General features: G+C 38.8%; 1 long non-coding RNA gene across 1 annotated transcript; it reads right to left on the bottom strand.

The window, feature by feature from the left end:
- Positions 1-2,983: 2,983 nt before the first annotated feature.
- On the bottom strand, positions 2,984-13,387 carry LOC113970731. Its single transcript, XR_003535310.1, has 3 exons — positions 13,377-13,387; positions 5,436-5,442; positions 2,984-3,197 (listed from the first exon to the last, which is right to left on the bottom strand). It is a non-coding gene; the product is annotated as an uncharacterized LOC113970731 (long non-coding RNA).
- Between the last annotated feature and the right edge of the window lie 5,678 nt (positions 13,388-19,065).

Below are 19,065 nucleotides of genomic sequence, written 5' to 3' on the forward strand. Positions count from 1 at the left end.
ACAACTCTGTAAACAACCTTAGTGGAAACACAAGTAGAAACCAGGGCACTTCTCAAATAACATGCCTCAGTTCAGCTTTTCCTCCCTTTTCTCTTTGCCCAACCTGTACTTTGATAGATAACTAACTATGTCAAGCACACTCCTGTGGTGTGGAAGTGCAGGTCTGAGATTTTGTGAAGAATTTTTCTTCACAATCTAAGTGTTCAAGTCATTAAGGGAGGAAATGTGACTCTTGTTATCGTTTCAGTTTTCCTTGCATTTCCTATGGGCTGGCAGTGCTTACATCATGCTGTGCTGAGAACAGTCTCCAGGAACTAATCTCCCACCACCCACACGCTGCTCAAGAGCTGCTCAACACTTCCCATTTCAAAGCACCTTCAGACTTCATTTCCACACTTCTCCTGGAGTTTGGCTTGCTCTGTGACTGTCTAAATGTCCTTTGACAATAAGGCAGAATTTGCACTAATTGTTCTCTGAAGCAGCTTGAGGCTCCAATGCGAGAGAGTGAAAGCTGCGAGACAGACAGAAAACTGAGAAATAGTGTTGGCTCTGGAGAAAACGCGAAGTGTGAAAGAGCAAAACCTAAAATAGGGACTCAAAGTGCCCTACTGTCCGTATCCTTAAGTGAAATGGTGCAGGGTTTTACCTCAACTTCCAGAAAAAAAAACCCTGCATATGACTGTAAGCTGTACAGCTTACACAGGGGTGCAAGTTAATTCTGAGCAAGTGAGCTCCAAATTCAGGGATGAGGAGGAAACTAGTGCTCTGTTAACTAGCAAGCTGAGAAAAGCAGCTATGTCAGCACAGCAAGATTTCTCTCTTGGCCCTGGTGTTCTTGCTCCTACTTTTCTACCTTTGACATGTACCTTGTTCCTTAGATTTGAGCTGAATCACCAATTTTTGATGTGTAGGAAACCTTACCTAGCTGTGATAGGCTCACAGGAAAAAACATTTTTATGTTCTACATTTCCACAAGCAGGTTTGGCAGGCCTCTGGCATCCACAGAACGTTCTTCAAAACTGGACCACTCTCATCTGACAAAGTTACATGTTGAGAAAGGTTGGCTTGATTCCAAATTATCTGTTTAATTAATACTTCAATTAATATTAGACACAAATAGCAGGACCTTCTTCATCCCTTAATAGACTTTACAGATCAGGCCTTTCCTTATCCCTGGAGTAGAAATAATCTATTCTGCTTGCAATTTCACAGATTATTCTGAGTTGGAAAGGACGCACAGGGATTATCAAGTCCAACTCTTAAGTGAATGCTTCTTCTTAAGGGATCAAACCCACAACCTTGGTGTTGGTAGCACCATGGTCTAACCAACTGAGCTGATCTCAGTTCTTCTGAGACTTCTCCACAGGAAATTTTTGCATCGTTTCTTTGAGGAAGCCTTGTTAATAGAGCTAACCAAGAATGCACTTCCTTTTATAATGCTTCAAGTCTTTGAAAAGGCCTTTCAGAGTCTCAAGGGCTGTTTCAATTGTAAGTCTGTATGTGCTTCTCTTCAGCGAAGAATTCACATTTCAAACATATTTCTGAGAGGAGCTAGGGACTGTCTTATCCCAAGAGGTCAATGGACAGAAGTATCTATCTAGACCAAATTGCTTCTAAAGCTTACTTGATGACAGAAAAGGAATGCCTTGCTATTGAAAGGCTTTGAATGTCTTCACAACTGCCTCTTCAGTAACCAGTCAGAATTGATGACTCTTTCAGACATCTGACGTTCCGGGAAAATGTCAGTATCTGAAATAAAATTATGGTACTTAGCCCTCAGCCCTATTCTTTCAGAAGCAGAATACTGTATTTCCATTTCTCTAGCGTGGAAGAACTTGACATTTGCTATATGGGTCTGATGACCCTTACTCACTCATATATGAATGTCTAAGGAGTGCATAAACTCAAGAATAGCCCAGCATAGAAAGGAATTCAGGACTGAAATTGTCAGGATGGATTTAGGTCTTCATCAGTGCAACACTTACCAATTATACATATCATATTTTTTGCTGATAATCAAGGAAAAGCAAGAAACAAAGAAAAGGAAATAAGTTTCACAAAGGAACTGCTCTTACAAAGATAGGACAACACTTCTCCCTGACTGGGTACCTCATGTAATGGACTTTCCCTGCTTACCCCTTTCTTCTTCCAAGCATATTGTCATAATTATGATAATATATTATATTATATGATAATATGATAATAATTGATGTAGAGGAGTTGGGTTTTGTAATTTTCTTGTTAGAGATTTTTATAAATTTCTTTTGTGCTTGCAGAGTCTTTTACCTTCATAAAATTGAAAGACTTTCCATTTATTTTTATCTTTTTCTTTATTTTTTTCTTATGCCTTATGAATCTCTTCTTTTTTCCCATTTTCCTTTGCTCCTCACAGTTAGCTGCTGTTCTGATTTCCTTCTTTCTTTTGCTTCTCCGTTCTTAATTGCTGCTTTTGGAGAGCTGAAATGAAAAAGGAGCTTACATGTTCATTCCATAGCAATAACAGACAGTAACCACGATATCTCTGAACACCTACTGAGAGCTTATGGAAGAAAGGTTTTCCTTTTTATTTTCATTACTTTTAACTGTTCTTTAAACAGTGTGAGAGTGCATCGCTTGTTCCAAGGCAAAATATCTTAAGGTGTATTCAGTAAGTACTGTTAGAATGCACTGATAAGGCTCTGTAATGCAATAACACACTACCCATTAGTGAATCTCAGTGGATACAATTGGAAAAAAGGCCAATTTGGTGATTATTACAGGTTAATTAACCTTACAGGTTAATTTATGGAACTTCCATAATTCTGAATTATTTTAACTGTATATCTGTAGCAGGATGCTCTGCCTGGAATGAGGTAAAACAACTCAAACAATGCCCTGTTTTTGCAAAGCTATCAGTGGACTTAGAGGGGCTGTCATGCTGCTTTTGGTATTGAATTATGCTAAAACCAGTCTGACTCATCAACCCCAAAGCTACACATCCTGATAGAGAGGTAAAGGTGTGGTAGATATAGTAAAGTACTCTTATCTAAAAATGTTAAGCTGACACAGCTGGCCTGGAGACAGATGACTGACAGTCAATCACTTTATACTATAAAAGTCCAGTCCCACTTTCAAACAGCAGGTTCTTCTAACATATCCCTTCTTGGAGTGTGTGTGGAGATTCCTCCCTTGGGTGGGGACTCTGCTCAAGGTTACTCCTTGAGGCTGAGCAAAAGAGGTTTGCCCACAGTCATTGGTATGGGCAAATAACATCAATGTCTACTTAATAATTGCTTCTTTTTTGCCAACTTTAATATAATTGCTTTGTTGTACTGTACTATACTATACTACACCAGTAATATACTGTGGAGTAAATAATTCTGACTAATACTTTTTTGTCTAATTCATTTTTATGAAAATATATCTGATTTGCCATCCCCAATTCTGTGGGACTAAGTTGTACAAAGGTTCAACCACATCTCTGTAATTCCTTAGATAAACCGTTGACAAAGTCTGGGGCTAAGACTGGATCCAGCTGCACCCAGACTCCTCTCTGAGAAGGAGTTTAGAAAGCAAGGGGGTCCTTTCTGCACCTCATGACTCAATGAGTGGGCTTTTCTAATAAACTTTGACTGAAGCTCCCACTCACCTCTCAATGATATCTTATATATTTAGCGTTTAGAGTAAAGTGGCAATACTAGAAGAGAGCTACAAGGAAAGAATGTTAACATTTGTAAGGTTGTCTTTGTTTGATTTTTTCTTTTATTATAAGTGGAAAATAGGTAAAATTAAATTGTATTAGAATTACACCGATCCTGTAGAACCATTAATGCTTTCTGCCACTGAGTGCTCAGATTTCTGAGGCAGGCATTTATGTTCTTGCAGGACTGACCACTAAATGAACATTTCTTTAGGCTAGTTCAGCTTATGCTGGACTATTATGATAAGTGACATGCTTAGCTTGAGGAGAAAGTAAAAGAAATGAGCTTGTTTAGATAAATTTTGTTATTTCACACCAACTTTACCCCTTTAATGCTGTCCCTTCTACTACTTTACACGAGGTCTGCACATATATTGACACATTTAGGCTCAGAAGGAACGTTCATGCATGTTGGGAAGAATCTATGTGTTCAAATGCATATGTCCTGTCTTTTCCAGTGCACATTTTCTCTGGCTTATCACTGCATTTCTTTTGAAGCCTTGATGCAAAACTCCCAACGTTCCTGACTTTAGATTCTGCAGTTTCATCAGGAACCTAGGAGAATAGTAAAATTCTGTGGGAGAATAATGAAAACCCTATAGAATGATAAAAGCCCCAGTCATCTGTACCCTGACTACATAGCATTGTTATACTGTCTATTCAGAGAGGATAAAAATAGCTAATCAGACAGAAGGGGAAAAAATGGAGTTTCACATTTTTAGCCCAAATCTTCATGCCATGATCTTGATTCAGCAGTGCAATAATTCAGCAATCAATTGAGAATTCTAACAGGTTTTCAACTGGGACAGATTAAAACCTGAAAAAAACTAAAGATGCTACCATTTCAAGACACAAAGCATGATGGGAATTAGTGGAGAGAAAATGGTGTCTTTATCTGTTGATGAAATTTTAACTGCCAAAATAAATATAAAATAGAATAACTAAATCATGTGTCTCACTGTGGAGCATGGGACAATAGAATCAGAAAGCCTGCTAACTTTCTTTATGGAAATTTGGTCAGTGGTGGATGATCTGAGCCTCTAAAAATGGATGGATAAAGATGAATATGGCATAGAGGAAAAGAAAAAGGCAGCAGGAAGTTCAGACAAATTTGGATAATCTTTTTAAAAGCACAAGAATTTTGGAGCCTTATCTGAATCAAAATGTTAGTTTGTCTATCTTTTCCCTTATTACTTTACCCCTTGATTTGGCAGTTATCCCTACATATAACTTCTATGCTGGCACACATCAGTATTTAATATTTTACTTCAAACAATGTAGGAACTATTTTACATCCTTTCCATGTGTTCCTTATTAGTATCTTGAAAGCAGAGGCACTGACCTCCCAGCATTTCCTGCTCAGAAAGCCTTCAGTGCTAAATGTCTAGACAATATCTGAAAATATTTGTTTATAAACACATTTTTAGAACTTAGCTGCGCATTCAGAGCCAGGCTGGATATGAAGGACATTCCCAGCTGTCCAGATCTGGAATATGAGTTATTACATGAGGAAAGGTCTTGACGAGCCAAATGAAAAGGGAATGGTAAGTTTGATAAAGTTGTGCTTAGTCAAAGATCTAAATAAATCCCTGAAGGTTTTCTCTGCTCTCAGCCACTTGACGCCTTTTGATCATGTGCAGATGGCACATGTGAGACTGTTATGAGATCCAAGAGCAACCCTTCTGCAGACTTCCAAGCCACTTCCACACCTTCCTACAGCCCAGTTAATCCAAACAATAAGTAAAAAAATGGATACTTCAAGACTTTCTGCTACCATTTTGCAGAATGGAGCTTCATCCTTCAGGACCAGTGTCTGAAGCTCATCTAGGAACAGATGTGACCTGTGCGTTGTTGTTGCTGCGAAGATTAATAACTTCAGAGTTTAGTTTGCTTCATACTTTGGCCTTATTTTGGAGCACAGAGCTGCTATGCTTTAAAATTCACCATCTAGCCTGAGCTGCAAACTTCCACATAGTTTTCAATACCACCAAGAAGTAAAGGAAAGCTAATGCTTTTTTATTTAAAGATATTTCAATTGAGACAGAAAAAAGATAGCTATAAAAAGTACCGAAATTTTAAAACTGGTGCACGTACTTTAAAGACAATTTTTCTGAATGTCAGTTGTGGGATCCTGTACTTGGCATCTTCTACCCATACACAAATAGAATAAAAAGATTTTTTTAGATAACAGTTTTGGGATTATGTAATTTCTTTGTTATTATAAGGTCACTTGCAGATGGGCTTGCCGGGAATCAGATTTGCCTTTTGAGTGAAGGAAAGATTTTTTGTTTTCCCATCATGTGAAACACATCAGTAGGGCTACATTGTCAGAGTTTTTCCCTCCATAAAGAGATATTTGAATCTGGTTAGAACAGGAAAAAAAGAGAAAAACAACCAGACTTTCAATTATTCTAATCTGTATAATTTTCATACTACATCATTATTGTAACAGCTACAAGAAAAACCCGGCTACATTATGAGGAAAGATGTCTCTATGCATTGCTGTACATTGCATACATATGCTATGTTCATATAAAATTAATATTCATGTAAATGCTCATATAATAAGCATGTCAAAAGTCCCTTGACTTGCCCGTTCCACTTTACTTTTTGATTATAAAATGCGCTGTCACTTTTTAGCTTAATTTTTCTGCTGTATTTCAGTGATTGCATGCTAAGACTGTTTTTCTTCCCCTCTGTTTAAAGAACTGCTGTGCTGTTTTGTTTGATAAATTGCAAGGTTGCACAATATTTAACTTTATGTTTGGGGGTTTTTTACCCATTTAGAAATTATGATGATCTGAAATTTCTTCAGCTGTAGGGTTTTATTCCTGTTTTATGTGGACATCCCAATATTAAACAGGCAGTTGTTATCGGGGCTTCCAGCATAAGTTATTTCATACAGCCTGGCAAAAACATAGCAGAGTATCAAAGGGATATTAAGTTTTCAGTTTGCCAAGAGCGGCAGATCGGATTCAAAACTGGCAAAGCAGACTGACAATAATGACCTCTTATAGAAAGGTGACAGATTTTTTCATGCTGTGTTTCATGTGCAGACTGGAAGCATGCTGTGAGACCTGGCTAGAGCTCCGAAGAGGAAAATACATCTTATGGCAATATTCCGTTAACAAAATGAGAGAGAGAGATGCATACAAATCTCAGTGCATTCCTTTAGTCTGAATTCATAGGCTGGGATAATAATTAGTAAGGATTTTTGCCTCTCTCTTGACTCACAAGTGGCTTGCAATCACGTCGGAGGGCTGGGCAATGTCTTCATTCACGCTTGCTGAATAAATTCTGTGAATAATTTGCAGCTTCTTGCTTGTTCACAAGCATTTCACCAGTCATGAGTATTTGATATGCAAGCTGTTTCCTTCGGAAACTCAGGTCACAGAGCATGTCTGCTCCCTTGCTGGAGCAGAGTGAAGGTTTGGATGCAAATTTTTCTGATTATGAATTTAATACTTTTTTTCCCATTTGAAGACACTTGCATTTCGGTTGATGTTTTTCTGATCAGTTCTAACTTTCTAGTGCTATCTTTCTGCAAAAATAATTAGCTAAAGGAAAATGCAAACCATATGTCTGTACCCGTCTCTGTAAAATGACATGCACATACAAATATCCAGGAGGTACTGCAGATCATAGGGGTCCTATTTAGACTAAATTAAACGTGGTTTGGATCTCACCACTCTTGGAAGGCAGCATACTGGCCTAATCCACTAGTCCAGACTATTAATGGAAAATATTTTTTTCCAGAGTGCATGCCAAAACCCACACTTAGTGGATCTGTAGAGAGGAAACTCGAGAGTGGGTGATGCACGCTATTTCCTATTTTGAGTCTGCCTGTCTGCTCTTGCATCTCCAATAAATCTGAGCAGCAAAAAACCCTGTGCTGTAATAAACTCCATAGATCAGTCTTACAGGGGGATGAGGTAACTTGAGCATGATCTTTGCAGTTCAAAAAGAAGTAAATGCCTCTTCTTGGTAATGGGAATCAGATTCCTGGCTCTGAGTGGGAGGCACTCTTTCCTTCAGTGCTTCCTGGGACTGATGCGATTTGTAACCACCCCTATAAGCCCATTGCCAACTTCTTGTCCCCTTTTAGCTTTTCAAACTCAAAATGGGTGAATTCACTTGAGAAATGTGACCGGCGTTGCACATCATTAGCCCGGGTTCAAGGTGTTTTGGCTGCCGTGGTTGGTGTAATTTTCAGTGTCATTCAATGAGCATTCACTGATGAGTGAATTTGCATAATAATTTTTAATGGCTGCCTTTGATCAAACCCCATCAGCCTGTGGGCAAGACACTGGAAAATATGACTGGAGCAGATGAGATGCAAGTGAGAAAGAGTGGGATGTATTTACAGCCATATGTTGAAAAGGTGTTAGCTATGTGACAACTGTAAGGGAAAAAAAGGGTCCCTAGAAATGCGAGTTGATGCTAAAGATGGTGCTAAACCTTCACTGTGCTTTCTCTTACTATTGATTGGCCTTTTCTAGTGTGACTCTTGCAGGAAGCAATGTCCAAGGGAGAGAGCTGTTTGCCTTGCAGGCTGGTCACCACAGTGGCCTTGGGATAATCAGAAAAGAATCTACAAACCCTTTCTCTGTGTCACAGCTGAGCTCCAGTGAACTGCATAGTGGTCAGCAGCAAGAACCTTGCCCCAGGCTAAGGTATCAGCCTAGATAACAGGCACTCCTTGTATCTCATCCTAGAAGAGAGAAGATGAAGGCAGAGTGGCTCAGGGAACATGGCTGGCAGTGATCTTCTAGGTGCTGAACTGCAGCTTCTGAAATTTTAAACGTTGCTTGTGTTTAGCAAAGTGTAAAGAACCACATTTGTAATCTATTGAGACAGCAGTACTGGGGCAATTTTTAAGTAATTTTTTATTGAAGTGGTTATTGTAACAGCTAATCTTTTCAAAAGCATGTTTAGGTCACAGAATAGCCAATAACAAAAATATTTGAAAGAAGAAACACATTTTTCTTGCAATGTTTTCACATTATTAAAGCTAAATCATTTTCAAATTACTATGAACAAAACATCCCGAATCTTCGTTTGCGAAGCCTAGCCATGATGATGAACAAAACAAGACATATAAAAATGAAATAAACTACACAGCTGGCTTTGCTTGGGAGGAGGATCAGCTATTCACAGGGCAAGACAGATCCCTGGATGCAATAGTTTTTTGTGTGAATGAAAATCTGGTCTCTGGGAAAAACTATTTAAATTTATTAATCTCTGAGAACTATTTTGATGGTGTGTTTTCAAGTAGCTTGTTCCATATAAGTTGAGGGATTTTTTTACTAACTCAGCAATACCTGGGAATGAACTGGTGAAAATGTTCTCACATCTGTCTGCACTTGTTGATGGTTTCCCAATGTCATAGACAAACAACACCTTTTTGCAGTGCTTTTAAAGCATCTGCTTTCTTATTCCAAGCTTAAACTTACTTCAAACAGTGACTGAAATGTTTCCAGCTGGGAGAGAGGAAGCTCTAATAGCTAACCCTATGATGGGCTCAATGTGCTGTTCCCCTTCGAGTTGCAGCAGGAAGAACTGACAAAGATATTTGTTTTAGGTTATGGTTATTAAAAGACAAATACTCATGGACCTCCTCAGCGAGGGGAAGATAATTTAGGCAGGGCATTGAGAGAGCCAGCTCTGTAATTCATTTCAAATATGAAATCCCCAAGAAAAAGGTTGTGGTAAGGGAAGAATTTTATCCTTTTGTAACTGACAAATAACATTTTTTGCTTCTTTTTTGCAAGAGAGATTGGATTAATTATTTTGCCAAGTTTTTTTCCTCATTAGGATAGGAATTGCTTAGGAGAAAAGTCTTCACAAGCTCTTTTCCATGTAGCTGAAATGATGGAGAATGATGCTCTGTAGGAAGATTGTAGATGTAGACAGGAGCTTTGTCTTTGTCTATTTATTACATAAACATCACATAACATGCAATGTAATGGCATGGGTTTAAGAGGTAGCTTTTGGTTTGCAGAAACATTCAGCTTTATGCTTTGCCATCAAGAGCTCAGCTTGCTGCAGATCCCAGATGAAGTGCAGACCTGCCAGTTGTGAAAACCATCTGGTCAAGAAGGCCAGTGGCATCCTGGCCTATATCAGGAACAGTGTGACCAGCAGGACCAGGAAAGTGATTCTTCCCCTGTACTCAGCACTAGTGAGGCCACACCTGGAGTACTGTGTCCAGTTCTGGGCCCCTCAGTTCAGGAAGGATATTGAGGTACTGGAACAGGTCCAGAGAAGAGCAACAAGGCTGGTGAAGGGACTGGAGCACAAGTCCTATGAGGCAGCTCTCAGTAAGATAAGAGGGCATGGTCTTAAGCTCTGCCAGGGGAGGTTTAGGTTGGATATTAGGAAGAAATTCTTTACAGAGAGAGTAATCAGACATTGGAATGGGCTGCCCAGGGAGATGGTGGATTCACCATCCCTAGAGGTTTTTAAGATGAGACTGGATGTGGCACTTAGTGCAATGGTCTAGTAACCACGGTGGTGTTGGATCAAGGGTTGGACTTGACCTCAGAGATCTTTTCCAACCTGGTTGATTTTATGATTCTATGATTCTATGATCTGCTAACTTAGAAAGAATCACTTTGCAGTTTATTATATTTAGACATTGGTTTATTTGGGGGATCCTACTTCTACACAGGGATTCACACCTAGCAAATCTTCTGTTATTTCGAGGCTATAGATTGTTCTGGTGTCTGTCATTTTGGCAAGATACTTACTCTCTCCACTTCTCTCTTCCGATGCCCCTCACATGGCTGGTAAAAGCAGAACACATGTGATGTTTCTTCTCTCCCCTCTTCTCCCTGCCCCTTGCTCCAGGGTTATGAAGCAGAAGGAAATGACTTTCAGTGATACTGAGTAAAATCAGATGTGGGAGCCATTCAATCATCTCTGTAAAGCCACACAGTGCATAACAGAGTTATTTCTCAGTCTGTAACTCCACTAAACCCAAGTGATTTGAGTGTATGTGTCTGTGAGATTTGGACTTGCACGATAGGCCAAGTAATGAGCTAAATGAATTTTGCAGAGTAAACTGGTATGTGCTCATGAGTCAAATTAAATGTAAAGGGAGTTGGGCATTTCATTAGGGGGACAGAGCATTAGTTCTCAGGAGTGGTGTGTAGCTTGCCTGGCAAATGAATGCCTTTCTGTGTGCTGCTTTAAGAGGCTGCTGGAGAATGAGGGTTGCCATAGCAATACAGAAAAATTTTAAACAGCTAATACTTCCTACATAGCTGAATAGAGCGGGCCGAGTAGCAGAATCTGCAATCATCATCTTTAGCACTATTAAGTTAATTTTAAATGCATTTATTAAATCTTTTCTTATGTCACACTGGATACTCTACAGATCCTCAAAGTGCTGCTCCAGTGTATGTATCATCTGGAGCAGCAGCTCTCACAGGCAGGCACATTTAAGTGGAGTGATGACAGTTGAGTACCACAACATAAGATGACTCAAATCTTGGTGAAGGACCAACTATGACAGTAAGACAACTGCCAAGTGATGTTGTGTCCATTCGAAAGAGATAAGGACTTTGATTTTGACAGTCCCTTCTACAGCCAGACTCCACTGTAAACTGCATGTTATAGAAGGCTGAAAAAAGCTTCCAAGGAAACTTGCCACTTTCCCTAAAGCACCCACTGTATGACTAAGTTTTTACATTTTTTTTCCTTGATCTGTTCTGTACCAGTCTTGTGCCACTGTCAACAGCCTGTACTGGATGCTTTCAGAAACTATAAAGTCAGCAGGGAGATGGTTCTTCCTTCTCTGGCACACCTGTCCAGGAGTCAACTCATCAGGCAAACTGTGTGGTTGATATGTCTATGAGCTGTTATGTGTTTTGGGGGGCATGGTTTTGGTGTCTGTTTTCATTATCTAGCTGCTTAAGATCAAGAGTCTCTTTTATAGCTCACTTTTAGACTGACAACCTTGAGCGGTTTCGTGCTATCCGCAAGCTTTGTCTTGCCATTATCTGAATGTTCTGACAGTATATGACTCTGCTGAACACTATGGCTCTCAGAACAGATCCTTGTAGGATTTGCGACAGAAAAAATATTTAAATAGCTGCTAAAAATAAACATTTAACCTGTTTCCTACCTTTTAACAGTGATTAATTCACAAACAAATGCTTTCCTTTTTCCTTTCAATGGAGTGACAGGAATGTGGGTTCTTCTCTAGAGGGTTTGAAACACAACATTTTCAAAAGTTTCTTTCAATACTAAATACAGCATTGATTCCTAGGGAACCTGGATATTTTCTATACCATATTTTTCCAGTGTGGGGAAATAAAGTTGTCTAGTTGTTGAGGATAATAATTTCCCCCCATGACTAAAAGCTGTCACAAGCAGTCTATATCTAGATTTCTCCTCTGAGCACATCCAAAACAGGTCTGGCTTTTCTTGGTGCCATGTTCAGCTGTGGCACAGCAGAGCCAGGAAGCTCAAAAGCCTCACAACAAACACATTGTTCAGAAGTGAGTTTGTTATGAAATCACACTGTCTTCAGTGCTGACAGAGGCTTTTTTTTTTTTTTTTTTTTTTTGCTGAATACTGTGCAAAGTAATGAATCCAGCTATGGACTTGCAAAGTTACATTATACAGTCACCCAAGGGGGTTCTCCTTGTCCTTGCTGTGCGTACAGAAATGTGCAGTCTAGCAAGTAACTTGTATGTGACTGCATATTTTATCTTTCCTCTCAACACTGTGCTGTCAGAACGTATCTGTCCTGTCATATGGAGGACCTGTGTTATAACTAAATACCTCTGAATAAGAATATGATCACTAAATTCCATCCTTTTTTGAGGTTCCATTTTTTAATTTTTTTTAATTGTCTTTGTTGCTTTTGATAGCACATGGTGTCTTACAGGCACTGCCACAACTTTAAGTACAGACAGGCTCAGGGTTAGCTGTATTGCTTTCATTTTCTGTGGTGGCTGCGCTCATTTGTAAGCTGATGTGCTCATATATATCTGGGCCTGATGGTTATTTTCAAGAGAAACTGAGCTTTTTTTATAAACCACAGTTTTTGCAGCATCTTCCATAAGCTATGGTACTTTTCCCCTTATCAATAGTCAGTAGATCTGCTCTGTATTCTTTTGGGTGTCATCTCTGTTTAACATCACTGTCTTTAAAGGATTTCTAGTTTTTTAATTGTGGCTTTTCCTTTGAGATAGTTTTATGACTGACGCATTACAGAAGTTTCATTTTTCTATACAAGCATCTTTGTTTTGATGATCCCCTGAATAATGATAACACAGAGACTGAGGAGGAAACAAGTTGTCAGCAGATGTGAAATTTTACAGCATGAGTAGATTCAGTTCCCTGTCCTTGTTACACTGCTGGATTGTCAGGAGTGAGATACTACAAAATGACTACAATGAGATAGATATAGATAAAAAAGATGGGTAAGGAGGAAATACACATCTGTCTTCAATTCTGATTTGAACCCAAAGTCATGAGACTATTAGCTTTTGCTCCTCATCTTTAAGCATTCTGATGCCCCATCAGCTGTATTTTCTCAAATAAGTAAACAGTGCTTCTACCTCTTCTAATTTTCAGAAAAATTTAGTGTAATTGGTGACATTGTCTCAGAAGATTAGGCAGCCAAAGCGCTTTGACTTTCAAAAAGACAGAAATCCTTAGGGATACACACTCACTACAGTATTACCAGATTCCCCCTTTTTTTGCCTTGCTTCCCACATTCCCGCTATACACCAAAGTATATGTCAACAACAAATAATAATATTGTCAGGTCTGATTAGCTTGCCTTGATCCTGCTCCTGTTTGAGCTTTCTCCCATTGCAGTACTGAGGCATGTTGAAATAGAAAGTATTAATAAATCTCTAGTCACTTCCTGCAAATCCTTCCTTCCCTGCAATGTCCCCAGAAGGATAGCTTGGGGACTAACCAGAGAGCATATGAGCTTTACAACATGCAGGAGATGTTCTAAGAAATTTAGTGACATACCCTCCAGAGTGCAACAGCAGAACACAGAAGCACGAGGATGGCTTTAGAAAGTGTCTGTGAACATCTGCTGCTAAGCTAACCCAGATGCTTGGGCCCCAGTGTCAATTATCTGAATTTATGCTATAGTCCAGGCATGTCACACATCCCTTTTGAAAAGGGGCCTTCAGTTCCTAAGTGATGTCAGAGTAATAGTAACTTTATGATCTCAGACTGCTAGCTTTTGCCCAAATCTGGAAGAATCGCTGTGGATGGATAAATGATGAAACACTATTTTAGGCAGGGAAAGCAACAATATAATTTTTTGGCTTCTACTGTATGAGTTCTGTTTGAAAATTTTTATTAAATAAGGTAGCTAGGAACATTTATGTCTTATGTAATTTCTTATAAATCTCCTATTTCTGAAAAGTTGCAAAGCAAATACTGCCACTTGCAAATGTACCCCATTAGAAAGCTTAACTGGAAATTACATGTGTTTTATAGATCTCTGGTTGTTGTTACCCCAAATTAGGGTAGGTAATACAATTTTACCTTCTTATTTATGAATTTTTCTGTGAGAACTCAAATTCGAGAGAATCCTTCTAATAACGCATTTGGCACAATTCTGAGGAAATGGATACCTGAAAAATTAAAGTATATTCTTCCCACCCCAGGCACTACCACAATGGACAAAAACAGGAAGAAAAGAGGGAAAAATTAAATAGCCATGAAATGTGAGGGCCTTTGAAGTGTCAGAGAGGGATCAGTTAGGGGCAGGTATTTCTTATATATTTATTTGGTTATTTAATCCAGTGAGCACTAACAGATAAATTTGGCAGTGAAAATATTTTCTGTGGTTGCTTTGTGAGACAGCTGATTGCTTTTTTTTTCTCCTGCACAAGTATAAGAGCCGTATCCAGTTAAAGTTTTCACAAAGCACAGGTTGGTAGGAGTACAAAAGAATATGGGTGAATAATCAGTATTTTTGATCATCTCTAATTAGGAAATTATACCTTTACCAGAAAACAATACTTACAAAAATGTGGCAAATGTTATAATGCATACAAAGGAACTAATTTTCTCAGTGAAAATATACAAACTTCGTTAAGAATATAAACACCTTTTGGTCTTTGAATTCCCACGTTGGGAATATTATTTCTCAGATGATATTTTAACACTACAGCTTTGCTGTAGAGCAAAATGGTAACTTTGGGATAGATAGTCCCTTTTGTTATTATGAGGTAGGGAAAGTAAACTTCCTTAATTTGAGGAGGTGAACGAGTTACCTCCACAGCTCATTTTCCTTTTTAAAATACCACCTCTGAGTAACTGAGTATCCTCATCTGTTTTTTGTTAGGTTTTCTAAGTTAGTGAAGAAGGAGCCTTGGGAGCTGATGTGGGATGTGAAGTGCAGGACTTCACGCCGTTTCCCCATTATTTATATAATGTAAAAGCCAGAATCACTGAAAGAGGCTAAATAGATTGTCACTCGGACCACATGCTACGTGCTAGTAAATTGGCACTCAGCCCCAGAAAGAAAACTATGATAAAGCAAAGCCAAATCATGTCTCCTTTTTAATGCTACCTGAAAAAAAGCAGATCTTATCCATTTTCCCTTTTCTTTCTGTCTTGGTTTAAGTTTCTGTCTAAAAATATGAGACTATATCTGAATTTCTTGTCATGCCCAGCTTACACATCTTGAGATTGATTTTTCATGTATGTGAAAACCCTTAAGTGGCCAAAGGTTTCCAGAATAGCCTTCTGGCTTCCCACCAATATGCAAATTATTATACTACCCTTAATATGTTGGAGAAACCATGCTAATGAATACAAACCTTACTAGGAATTTTTCTAAATGGTTTTTCCTACATGACCTTTTCTTAAACTCAGATCCTCTTCTATTCATCTCTTCTGAAAAATAAACATGATGTGGTGAAAAAGAATTTGGTACAAAGTAATTTGATGACATTTTCATCCAGGGTACTAGCTATTTTTAAGACCTGTTGTTTCATATTTTACTGTCGCCATCACTTTTCTCTACCCTGAGCTCCACAAGTTGGTCCTGATTATATCTGAAAGGCACACACTGGAAATGTGATCCATCTAGAAAATGAATAACAAGGGAACGGGAAGCCAAACTTCACAATAACAAATCCACTTTGCTGTGTTTTCTATTAATTTGGACCCTTAATTTGTATTATGGAGCAATGGGATTTGAGTGTGAATCTCCAGTGTCCTCCTGCTTTGTTACCTGAAAAAAATTGATACATCATGGTACAATTGTCCCGAGCCCTGCCATGGGATCACTACCCCTTTCCAAGAGGGTTGGCAAACCTCACAGCTCTGTCCTCTTTGCCCTCCCCTTTTAAATAATAGCTTTGCTTCTCAGAAAAGCTTCTCTTGCACAGGGATTTTTTAAAAACAAAACACATGCTGAAGATTTTGTATTTTCCATATAGTATTGATTTTGTTGGATTTAAGAGTATCAGAGTTAATGCTATATGCAATAGTGTATTTCCCTTTGCTTATATGTCAATAGGGTGTGACTTTGTAACTTGCTTTTCTATATTGAGAATCAGTGTTTTTCAATACTATTTTTATTATGTAGCTCTTCCTAAGAGACTGGAGACAGAAAAGTTACTGTCTCTGGATCTCCCAATGCAAGTTACGTTGTACGTCAATGCAGTTGCTTTTTCAACAGAGTGGTCTCAGAGGGTTTAGGATTAGTAAGGAAAGTAGGAAGGGGGGAATAAGAGAGGACAAGGGTGGCAACCTGTTGTCTCTGGAGAATGTGTTAGGAGGCAAGCCAGTTCTTCAGGCTTGGCATATTGAAGCTTTGTATCATGGGAGAGCAGCTCCCCTTTATAAATCACTGTGATGATAAGAAAAACACACATCCTGTTCATCAATCCAAGGAAGAAAAGCTTACATTTGTTTTTCTTCCATGAGTATCTTTCCAGACACATTCTCTGGCTACATAACAACTTGAAATGGACCCCAACTACTCCTTATGTTCAAGCATTTCAGACTCTTGGTATTTGAGTTTAGAAAACAGTAACTGAAACACAAATAATTCTTTTTCAGAGGTTAAAAAGGGACGAAAGGCAAAAGAAGTGTGTTCAAACTCCTACATGCAGAAGCCAGAGTGGTCATTATCCCCCATTGGTGGGTGATGCTTTCAGGACCAGGCTCCTTGAGATCCACCATTACAGAAACATAAGAAGAGAGGAGGAAATGTTCTGGAGGCCCATTATCACAAAGCAAACACAAATATGAGGCTACTTTACTTTATTTCAACTATCTTGCTAATTTCAAGTCCATATTTTTTATTGTGACCACACTTTTAGAAATGAAAATTAAAGTTATGAGCCCACATACCTAGAACATCAGAAAGACTCTGATGCAAAGAGGAAACAGTACCACACATTTAGCACTTCCCCATGCCCCCCTTCTCTAAGGTGGCAATTTTTTGACCTCTTGGGTTATGACTTTTTCAGCCATCTAGCCTCTACTAGCCCGTTAGGCCTCTGGTACGAAGCAAACCCAAGGGATCATACGCGGTGCTTTTAAACCACTGACAAATTGACTCGGGACACAAGAATACAGCACAGTGCTGAGGGGTTGGTACAACATTGTCCTGTCAGGTTGCACCACTAGTTCCTGCTTCAGCTTTAGCTTCCTAAATAATTTTCAGTATGGTATTTTGTGATAATAAAAGCCTGAATCCACAAGGGTGTGCTAAGGCCAGATCCTCCCTAGCGAGAAAAGTTCTGCACCGAAGTGTCCCTGAGGTAATTTGGTTTACTATTCTCTTAAATTCACAGAGGTATGAAGAGGCTTTTTTTTTTTTCTCCTTAAGAGATCAGGCATTCAGAGGTAAATGCTCTCCTTCTGGTTCTGTGAAGAGCTTTTACATTTCAGTGGTCATACCATTGTAATGAGTGAAACCAACAGACCATCTGGTCCTCTATTTGATCTCTGGTAATGGCCAGTACCAGATGCTTCAGAGGACAGAATAGCAGAATCCACAGGCAAATAACCAGCCAACAAGAGAAGGTTTTTTTCAGCTCCTGTCAATTAGTGGCTCATTTATGCCTTATAAAGTGAGCATTTTTTTATTTCTTGTACTTTTTGTTATCCAATAATCTTAGTTTTTAAATTGTTCAGTACTACTTTGGTCTTGAATTCTGGAAATACTGGTGGTGGAAATATATTTCTTATCCTCTGCCATCTTTTTCAGAAATTTGTTTCATTTTTACGCTTGACAATAGAGATGGTCACAAGATTTTATGTTTTATGATATAAAGGCAATAGGTATTGCAGACAAGTTAGCAGAAATAAATTAATTCATTGTTTGTTCCAGTGACCATCCTGCTCTTCAGCTTAGACTTTGTGTTTCACCCTAGCTCTGTGGGAATTTGGTTTTGTACTGATTAGAGTAGAAACTGGAACAAATCTTAATAAATACTACAGCTGAATTTACAAGAGGCCACTGCTTGAGCTGGCCTTGCTTTGATGTGGGCCAGACATAATAATATTGAATCCTAATTTATAATTCAGGATTATTGAGTCTAATTAGTACCTCAGATCCCAAAGGCTTTGTTGATCTCGTCTGTGTCTAGCTGCATGCTTATACAACCTTTACCACCTTTATTAGTACCTCTTGGAGGTATTGTTATACAAACTGCTTAATAATAATTTCTAGTTTGCAGCGTTATGCATTAGTAAATAACATCAAGCACAAAGTGGGTTTATTTCAGGCTTTTACTTCCAAATAATGTGTTACAATGTGCTGTTTTTGTCTAGGTAGTGGGGTGTTCTCAGTCAGTAACAGTAGGTATATTTTAATTTGTTATTTTTAGTTTTTAACTGTATCCCTCATCCTTTGTTTTCCCTTTCATGCCAGAATAGTGAACATTTCTGTCTTGTAAGATGAAATTTGATACACTGATTGCCTCAGATCTGAAAGACTGAACCAGAACTTTAGTCCTGGGTCTCTGTATTACACACACATGATGGAGAGTCAGAACTGTGCAATTAACCAATCAAAGGGATATTCCATGCCATATGACATCATGCTCAGCAATAAAAGCTGGAAAAAGAAGGAAGGGGGGATGTTTGGAGTTATGGAGTCTGTCTTCCCAAGTAACCTTTATGGTAATGAACTTATGGCTGAACACCTGCCTGTTGATGGAAAGTACTGAATGAATTCCTTATTTTGCTTTGATTTTGTGTATAACCTTTGTTTTCTCTGCTGAACTTTCTTTATCTCAGCCCAGGAGTTTCTTCCCATTTGCCATTCCCATTCCTCTCTGCCATCCCACCACAGGGGAGTGAGTGGCTGTGTGGGGCTTAGCTTCCTTCTGGGGTTACTCCAACAAATTCTTAAAAACTCAAGTATCCTTTCAAAACAG

This window comes from Neopelma chrysocephalum, unplaced genomic scaffold, assembly GCF_003984885.1.
Source record: "Neopelma chrysocephalum unplaced genomic scaffold, ASM398488v2 Primary Assembly neopelma1_79, whole genome shotgun sequence".
Lineage (NCBI taxonomy): Eukaryota > Metazoa > Chordata > Aves > Passeriformes > Pipridae > Neopelma > Neopelma chrysocephalum.